This window comes from Octodon degus, unplaced genomic scaffold (assembly GCF_000260255.1).
Source record: "Octodon degus isolate 3935 unplaced genomic scaffold, OctDeg1.0 scaffold00331, whole genome shotgun sequence".
NCBI classification, from domain to species: Eukaryota; Metazoa; Chordata; class Mammalia; order Rodentia; family Octodontidae; genus Octodon; species Octodon degus.
In genome coordinates this window covers 868810-878027 of record NW_004524907.1, presented here as the reverse complement: position 1 = coordinate 878027, position 9218 = coordinate 868810, and the positions used below count along the sequence as shown (strand labels likewise).

General features: G+C 38.8%; 1 protein-coding gene and 1 pseudogene across 1 annotated transcript in view; one reads left to right on the top strand and one right to left on the bottom strand.

The window, feature by feature from the left end:
* The window catches only part of Rnf115 (ring finger protein 115), a 95573-nt gene that overhangs the window by 73115 nt on the left and 13240 nt on the right, over window positions 1-9218 (top strand). The gene's annotated exons all lie outside the window — the stretch shown is intronic.
* LOC101577034 lies at window positions 5384-6160 on the bottom strand (annotated as a pseudogene).

Below are 9218 nucleotides of genomic sequence, written 5' to 3'. Positions count from 1 at the left end.
CTGGCTGGCATGTGGTGCTGGGGGACTGAACCGCGGTCCCTGATGCTTTTGCTAAGCTTGTTCTAAGTAGGTGCTTTAGACCACTGAGCCATCTCTCCAGCCCTCTTTTAAACTTTTTAAAAGAGTATGTTTTCTTAATGGATTAAAAAGCGTTACCCACATCTTCTCTCACTCTAGTATTGGGGTAGCACCTGGGATCTCTCTGCTGTGGAGCTACATTTCCAGACCTTTATAGTTCTTGATTCAAGAGTCTTAAGTTGATCTTGTGGCACTTGAACTTGCTATCCTGCTGCATGAGCCTCCTTCATCTGGGGTTCTAGGTATGTGACACCACACCTAGCTGACAGTTACACCTTGATATGTAATTTCATAGGTCTTTTTTGGGGGGGTGGTACTGCGGATTGAACTGAGGACCCTGCACTTGCCAGGCAGGCACTTATTCTACTGAGCTGTCTCCCCGGCCCCTCATAGGTCTTTTTAAGTAAATACATATTATAACTACATCTTTATAATTGAAATAGGATCAATCATTATACATGTTTTATATAACCTTTGTATCTTAATAGCTTCTGTATTTCTTTCAGTTTACATCTATTTAAGGCCTATCTAGGGGCACATTCAGTAAACATTTCTTAATACCATGTGTTAGATGCCATTCTAGATGTTGAGCATACAGTAATGAACAAAGCAGTGAAAAATGACTGCCTTGTGGAGTTTTAAGTACTAATGAGACAACAGACAAGCAGAATAAACTATTAAACAGGAGTAAATGCTATGGGGAGAAAAGTAAGGGAGATTGTGTGTGTGTGTGTGTGTGTGTGTGTGTGTGTGTGTGTGTAAATTTTTTTTTTTTTATCTTGTTGAGACAGAGTTTCTGTGCAGGTCAGGTTGGCCTGAGCTTACAGTGATCCTCCTGCCTCAGCCTCCTGAGGCATGTGCCACCACTCCCAGCCTAAAATTTCAAAATAGATAGTAAATACGGAATGGGAAGTGATGTTTAAAAGCATACCGAATAGGCATTTGAGTAGAAAGAAAAAGTAAGGATATGGACTAGGCATGTGTGACTTAAGAAGAGACCAATATGGAGCAGTAAAGGGGAACATTAGGAGATGAAGTCTCAGAGAACTTTCTGGATGTGGAGATGAGGAAGAGGATATGACATCATGTAGAGAATCACCTAATTGGTCTTTAGAGGGTTTTTAATGCAGTGGTTAGTCTAGGTCTCATTTATGGTTTAAAGTGATGATTCTGCTATGCTGAGAATAGAATGGAGGCCTACAAGGATAGGGGCAAGAGCAGAAGCAGAGAAACCATTTAAGAGACAGTTGCTTTAAAGCTAGAGGTACCAGTGGCTTGGATGAGTGTAGTGAAAAATGGTTTGACTCTAATTGTATGTAGTTTGACAGTAAGCATTATAGGATTTACTGATTGGTGTCATCCTTAACTTTTTTCTCTTACATCATACGTCAAAGTTTTTGGACTGAGTAACTAGAAAAATAGAGCTATCCTGAGTTGACATGGGGAAACCTGGAGGAAAACAGGTTTATTTAGTTTGGGACATAATAAATTTCAGATGGTTATTATAAATACTGGCGAAGATACTGAGTAGGCAGTTGTCCTAACTGAAAAATAAAATTTGAAAATTGATTCTTGTATTTTGGTATTTAAAGTTGTAAATGAAAGAAATTGCCACACAAGTAAAGATAGAAAATAGTGGTGGGGAGGGGGGAACACCTGAGGTGCTAGAGAATTTAATCTTGGACAGTAATTTGAAGATTGAAAGACAACAAGGAATAAGCAAAGGAGGAGACTGAGAAAGAACAACTAGGAGAGGAGGAGGATAATTTAGAGAGGGTATAGCTATGGAAACTAAGACCTAGAGTGTGATTTCTCCTGCACTCTTTGTGTGGATTGATTTTCCTCTTTTGTGAGTTGCTGACATTGAAATTATACCCTACTTTTCTGTCCCCCACTTATATTATCACATTTAGCTTTAATAAGAAACAGTTTAACCCAGTATGATGGCACATGCCTGTAAACACCAGCATTCTGGGAGGCTGAAGCAAGAGGAACACAAGTTTAAGCTCAGCCCAGGCAGTTAGCAGCTTATCCAGACCATGCCTCAGACCCATACAGAGACATACTCACATGAACCCACACACATTCACACTCTCTGAGTAATCATTTACTTCTAAGAAAACATGCCTTCCAAAGAATAAACAACCAAAAAAGAGGAATCATCTGCTGATCAGTTGCTGATGAAGTAACATGCTGCAGAGTTTAAGGAACTAGGCTATTTCTCAAGCTTGGTAAATAAAGCATGTGATAATTTACTCTTGTCACTAGCAAGTGGGGATGGGGTGGGCAGAGGATGTGAGTTATGTAGTGCTTTGTAACAAATTTAGCAGCATATGACAACATTTATTATCTCAATATTTCTGAGGATCAGGAGCTTAGAAGCAGCTTAGCAAGGTGGTTCTGGTGAAGGATTTCATGAAATGATAGTCAACGTATCAGTTTCAGTCATCTGAATACTTAGCTGTACTGGAGCATCTGCTTCTAAGATGGCTCACTCTGGGTTTCTCCACAGACGTTTTTCAATGTTTCCATGTCTTGGTAGCTGTATTCGTCCAGAGTAAATAATCCAAGAGAAACAGGAAAAGGAATGAAATCACAGTGCTTTTTATATCTTAATTTTATATCCTCATCTGTCATTTCTGCCTCAGCCTCCCCCCCCACCGTCATTTCTGCCTGCCTGCTTGCCTGTCTCTGTCTCTGTCTCTCTCTCTCTGTCTCTCTCTCTCTCTGTCTCTGTCTCTCTCTCTGTCTCTGTCTCTCTCTGTCTCTGTCTGTCTGTCTCAGTCTGTCTCTGTCTGTCTCTCTCTCTTTCTCTCTCTCTCTCTGCTGAGCTATATCCCTACCCTCGTGCCTGTCTGTCTGTATTTAGTACAGGGTCTCATTATGTAGGTCATAGACCAGACTCCTAGCTGTCAGTCTCCTGTTTTCAGCCTCACAAGTGCTGGGATTACAGGCATAGGCCACCACGCCCAGTCTTAATCCATCTCGTCTGGGCAGGGCCAGCACAGCAAGCTGGGGATCAAACCCCGGGTGTTTTGCTCTGCCTAAGTCCGCTGAGCTATCTGGCCGGCCCTCATACTATATTTCTAAGAAGTCACTAAGTCCAGCCCACTTTCAAAGGGAAAGAAATTTAAGTTCTACCATTTTAATGGAGAACATTTAATTTGTAGGCATATTTAGACCATCGCAGTTGGCCCTGTGGCCACAGATTGTTTATACCTCTTCTATGTGTAAAATACACTCACCTCCAAAAATATATTTATGGAGCATCATCTTGGAATCTAGGTGGCTGATCTTTAAATTTAGGTTCAAATGTGGGTGAGGCTGCTTGAACATAGATCCTCTGGTACAATTACTCTTGTTACGCAGACTTGTACATCAAAGAGTCAAGTTACCTGTGTGTCATGTACCCAATATATAGATGTGGATAGACAGTGACTTAGACATTTGTAGACATTTCTGTTCAAAAAAAGGGGCACAGGAGAAATAAAGACACTGCTTGTTTACGGAGTTCTAGTGTTTGTCTGAACAAATATTAGAAGTTCCATGATTAAGACTTAGTCTAAGTACCTACCTGGCAAGCACAAGGTCCTGAGTTCATTCCCCAAAAAAGACTTCGACCAGTTCTGCTTTGTGACTCCTGATTCCTCTGTCTGGGTTCTTGACGGAACTGTATGACTCATTTTTTCTTTTCCATAAAAAGTAGTTTGTATTTTCAGCAACAGTTTTCTTACCTTACTTTGCAGCAGAAATTTGAAGGCTCAAAGGCTTTTTTTTCATTTCGTACCATCTGTGTACATTTCAGCCTAAACCTGCAATGCTTTTATTTTTATTTTATTTTATTTTTTTTGTGGAAGTGGAGATTGAACTCAGACCCTTGTGCTTGCCAGGCAAGTGCTTTAAAAATTTTTTTTTCAGTTAAATTTATTTGTACACATTTAACACACATAAAGGTATTATTTATCATAGGGACTTAATATCTGTACATAATATATTTTGATTCTTTTGTCCCCCTCCCCCTCCCCAACCCTTCTTCCCTTCCTTCTTTATAAAAACATTATTTGTATATTTTCCTCTTCTCATTTTTCCCCTTTCCTTACCCCCACATTATTCCCATTTCCATTTAAACATTTTCCTACTTCTCAATATCTGTCATACATTTTGATCCTTATTTGTGCTTTTTGTGTTTCACACACAAAAAACAATGCATTATTTAAATGTGTGTCTGATTTATTTCACCTATGGTCTCAATTTATCCTATACTTCTTTTTTTGGGTTGGATCCTTCTCAGGTTTGGGTATTTGAGTGACGGTTGTTTTTATTTGGGAATGTTCATTTTCAATTTCATTGAGGAGTTTGAAGAGTAGTGGCATTAAATCTCTTTAATTTCTTGTAGAATTCAGCAGTGAACTCGGCGGGACCTGGGCTTTTCTTTGCTGGTAGTTTTTACATTACTTCCTTAATTTTATTGATGGATACTGGGTTACTTAGAAGTTCTATATCTTTTTGTTTCAAAGAATCTGTTCATGTCTTCTACATCTCCATTTTCCACCTTTAAGTACAAGTTCTCAAAGTAGGTATTGATGATCTTCTAGATTGCTGCAAAATCAGTGGCGCATGCCTATAATCCGGGCATTTGGGAGCTTAGGTAGGAGGATCATAACAAGACTAGACTGGGCTACAAAGAGAGCTCAAGGCCAGCCTGAGCTGCATAGTGAAACCCTGTTTTAAAAGACCAGGAAAAAAAAAAAGAAATCAAGAATTGTGACTTTGGGGCTGGAGAGATGGCTCAGTGGTCTAAAGCACCTACTTGAAACAAGTTTGGCAAAGCACAGGGACCGCGGTTCAATCCCCCAGCACCACATGCCAGCCAGCCCCGCCCCCTGGTGGGCTGAGCTGGCCACACACACACACAATAAATAAATGTAATAAATAAAAATAAATAAATTAAAAAAAAAAAAAAGAATTGTGACTTTACCATTTTCATTCCTAATTTTATGGATTTGAGTCTTTTTCTTTGCTTGTCTTTGATAAAGTTGGATAAGGGTTTATCTATTTAATCTTTCAAAGAACCAACTTTTTAATGCATTGATTGTGTGTGTGTGTTTTTTTAGTCTCAGTTAAATCAGTTTCCTTCTGATGTATATAATTTCTTCATAGATATTTTGAATTTAACTTGTCTTTTTCTGGGAGCTTAAGTTTCAACACTAGTGATTTGAACTCATTTGTTTTTGTCATGTGGGAACTTACCACTATGAATTACTCTTGTAGGACTGTTTTTTTTTTTTAACTTTTACATACTTTATTAGTTTTCTTTGAGTGTTTCTGCGTAGGCTTTGGAGAGGGTCTCTGAATTCTGGTGGCCATTTTGTTTCTGGGTTGCCTTTGCTGCTGCTGCAGCTTTTAAGGCCCTTTTTTGCTTCTTCAACTTTTGTACCTCTTGGAAAACCCAGATGCACAGAGCCTTCTTGGCCAAGAAGCGGCAGTGGCCTTTTCGGCAGTATAGAAGGGGTAAGGTATACTCAATCCCCAGCTCTTTACATATCTTCTCAAATACACTGTATTTGGTCTTCCGGAGATTTTTGAGCATCTTATTCCTCTGGTCAGTGCTCATCAGTAGACAGCGTTTATGGGCTTTGTCCTTTCGATGTTTCTGCATATGTTCTTCATAACTGTGGATCTTGATGCTCAAGGCAACAATTCGAATATCCAGTGATCTGGTGTCCTCAAGGTTTGCCATGACTTTGTTCATCAACTGTTCCTGCTTGATTTTTAGCCTTTCTTTCTGGCTGGCCATTTCCACAGATAAGAGTCTTTTCACAACATCGTCAACCTCCTCGATGCCAGGGACATCTTGGTAGTCTTTGAGGAGTGTGGAAGGAGGTAGGTCATTGTCATGGCTGGGCTGGACTGGCTTCTGGGTGGCACATCCACGAGCATCCTGTAGCAGACTTTGAGGCTGCAGGCCCCACTCGTCTGAAGGAAGCCTGGCACTCCCTCTGCCCGGCAGACCAAAGACTGGGGCCTGGGTCGCTGCCCAGGATCCAAATGAGCTCAGTGCCCTCCACGCGGCCCTCAGCATGGTGACTACTGAACCCTGTGGTACCCGCGCCACGACCACTGTCCCCTTCACGGAGGCCTAGTTATATGGGCGCCTCCATGATGGCTCAGTCCAGACTCTGTAGGTCTGTTTTTGCATACCATAAGTTCCAGTATGTTGTATTGGTAATGTCATTTAATGGTAGAAATTATTAAATTTCTTCTTTAATTTCTCCTGCAAACCATCAGTTGTTCAGGAGGGTGCTGTTTAATTTCCATGTGTTTATGCAGTTTTTGTAGTTTCTGTTGCCATTGATTCCAGTTATATTGCTTTATGATCTGATAGTATACATGGGATAATTTCAATTCCTTTGCATTTATTTAAGCATGTTGTATAGGCTAGTGTATGTGTATATTGGAGAATGTCCTGTGTGTAGCTGGAAAGAATGTATATTCTTTTGTTCTGGGGTGGGGCACTCTAGATATCCACTAAGTCCATTTGTTCAAAGATTTGATTCAGTTCTAATATTTCTTTGGGTTTTGTTTGTTTTGGTGTAGTTGATCTATTTGTGACAGTACAGTATGTGGTCCCTCATTACATCTGTATTAGTACTTATTTTAATTTAAGTCCATTAATGTTTGTATTATATAGTTGAGTGTGCTGGTATTTGGTGCATATATATATATATATATGATTGTTGTTGCTTCCTCTTGGTTGTTTGCTTTCTTTGTCTTTTTGAGATAGGGTTTCATTATGTAGTTTAGGCTATCCTTGAAACTCATTTTGTAGTCCAGGCAGGCCTTGAACTCACAACAATCCTACCTCAATGCTGGAATTATAGGTGTTTGCCACCATGTCCAGCATTGAATTTCTTTTGGACTTAAATGTGTTTTTTGTATGAAGAGTATTTTGCATCTTGTTTCTTGATCCATTATGCCAATCTTTTTCTTTTGACTGGTGAATTGAGACCATTTGTATTGATGGTTATGACTGATACTTATTGACTTATGCTTGTTATATTATTTTCTTGTTTTTGTTTCCCTTTCTTTCCACTCTGTTTCATTGCTTATCCACTGGATTCATCCCATTGGGATTCATGGAACTGTTGTCTTTTTCTAGAATATGCTTCAGAAATTTCTGGAGTGCTAGTTTGGTGGTCATGATTTTTTCAGGTGTTCTTTATCCTGGATGTATCTCAGTTCCCCATCAAGTTTGAAAGAATTTTGTGAGATACATCAATCTGGGTTGGAGCTTTTTTTTTAGTGCTTGAAGTACTTAACACTGTCCTTGACTTAAATATTTGTGTTGAGAAGTCTGCTGTGATTTTGATGGGTTTTCTTTTATAGGTGCTTTGTTTCTTTTCTCTAACAGTTTTTAATACTCTGTTCTTATGTTGAATTTCTGGCATCTTGGCTGTTATATACCCTGGTATAGATTTTTCTGCTCATGGCAAATTGGAGTTCTGTATGTCTGTTATCTGTATGTCAAATTTTTTTACCCTGTTTGGGAAATTTTCTGCTGTTACTTCTGTGAACAGGTTTTTATGTCCTTTGTGCTACCTTCTGATTTTTTCATTGGCTCCTGTCAATCTCATGTTGTTATTCTTTGCTTCATCTAGTAGCTGTTGTATTGATTTTTCATGGCCTTTGATGTTTTAAAGAAGTGTTTCATTTGATGATCACTGACTACAAACCTGTCTTCTAGATTTGGTATTCTGTCCTCACATTGGTTTGATTTTTCTGTATATATTTCAGTAGAATTTTTAATCTCCTGTGTAACTGTTTGAATGTTTCATGTAATCTCATTCTTTCCTATGCTGAGGAGTCATGGTTTTCATCACTTTCTTAAGCTCTTTTTTTTTTTTTTTAAACCTGCTTTAGATTTCACTAACTGTGTTTTTCAGTATAGTCATTATTTCTTATTTATCTCTGAAACTGTTTCCCCTCCCCCCAAGCCTCATTTATTTCTTTTGTTACTTTTGCTGTTACCATTTTAGAAAGTTCAGATGGGTGGCTTTTGATGTCCTCCACCTCAGTGCCCTCTGTATTCCCTTGGGTCTGGGGTTTCATCTTGTTTCTAGTCTTCTCATTTTCTATTATTTAAAATTTGTTTTCTTTGTTGATGCTTATAAATTACTTATGGTAGGGAGCTTTGTTTCTAATGTTGAGACTTTCTTAGGAAATAATCATGTTTCAGAGATGTCCTCTAGGTGTAGCTGGCTTTTGGCTTTTGAGTCTGTCCCAGGATCCATTCTCTTCAATTTATTAGGGATGAGAAGTTGCTACCGATTTGGCCTAGCATTCAGTCCTTTGGTACTGGACTATGGTATTGTTTATGACCCTCCTCCCCAACAATCTCAGTATTGGTATACAAAGAACAACAACTATGTCACCATGACTAAAGTAGTAATAATAACATCAAGTACAGTCTAGAAAATGACAAACTGTTAATTTGCCACCCTAAACCATGGATGCAGGATTTATAGTTATATAACAATCTAAACCACAATAATTATATACAGTAAGTATCCCTTCAGTAAAGTAATTTTACCTTCAGGGAGAAAATTTAAAAGGCTTAAGAGAAAAATATAGAGAAATAATAGAAGAGAAAGAGACAAGAATCAAGGCTGAAGGACTAAGGAAAATTAGTTAAGCTTTGGGAAACTGGTGAAGAAAACAGGAAGGAAAAGGCAAAAAGAACTAAATGTAACCATAAAAATAGTGTTCACATTCATGAAAAAAACAATCAAAAAAAAAAAAAAAAAGGAGAAAAAGTATTTCTCTGATTTCAAGCTGGTAGTTATCTTCTGGGGCCTACAGTTTTGTGGTAGTGTCTTATTCAAGGTGTATCTCCACTGTCTGTGGTACACAAAGGAGACAGAGCCCTGATCCATCCTATATGATTCCAATAAACCTGAAATATAATTAGGGCGTAGATAATCTAGTGAGCCTGCAGTAGGAATAGGACAGGGTGCCTGTTGCTTTCAACTCCACAGATATTAAGGCTGATCCTGGTCTCTGATTGTTGGATTGGGGCCTGAGTTCAGCCTACAACTCTCTGGGTATCTCTTGGCCTGCATGGTTTTTTTTTTTTTTTTTTT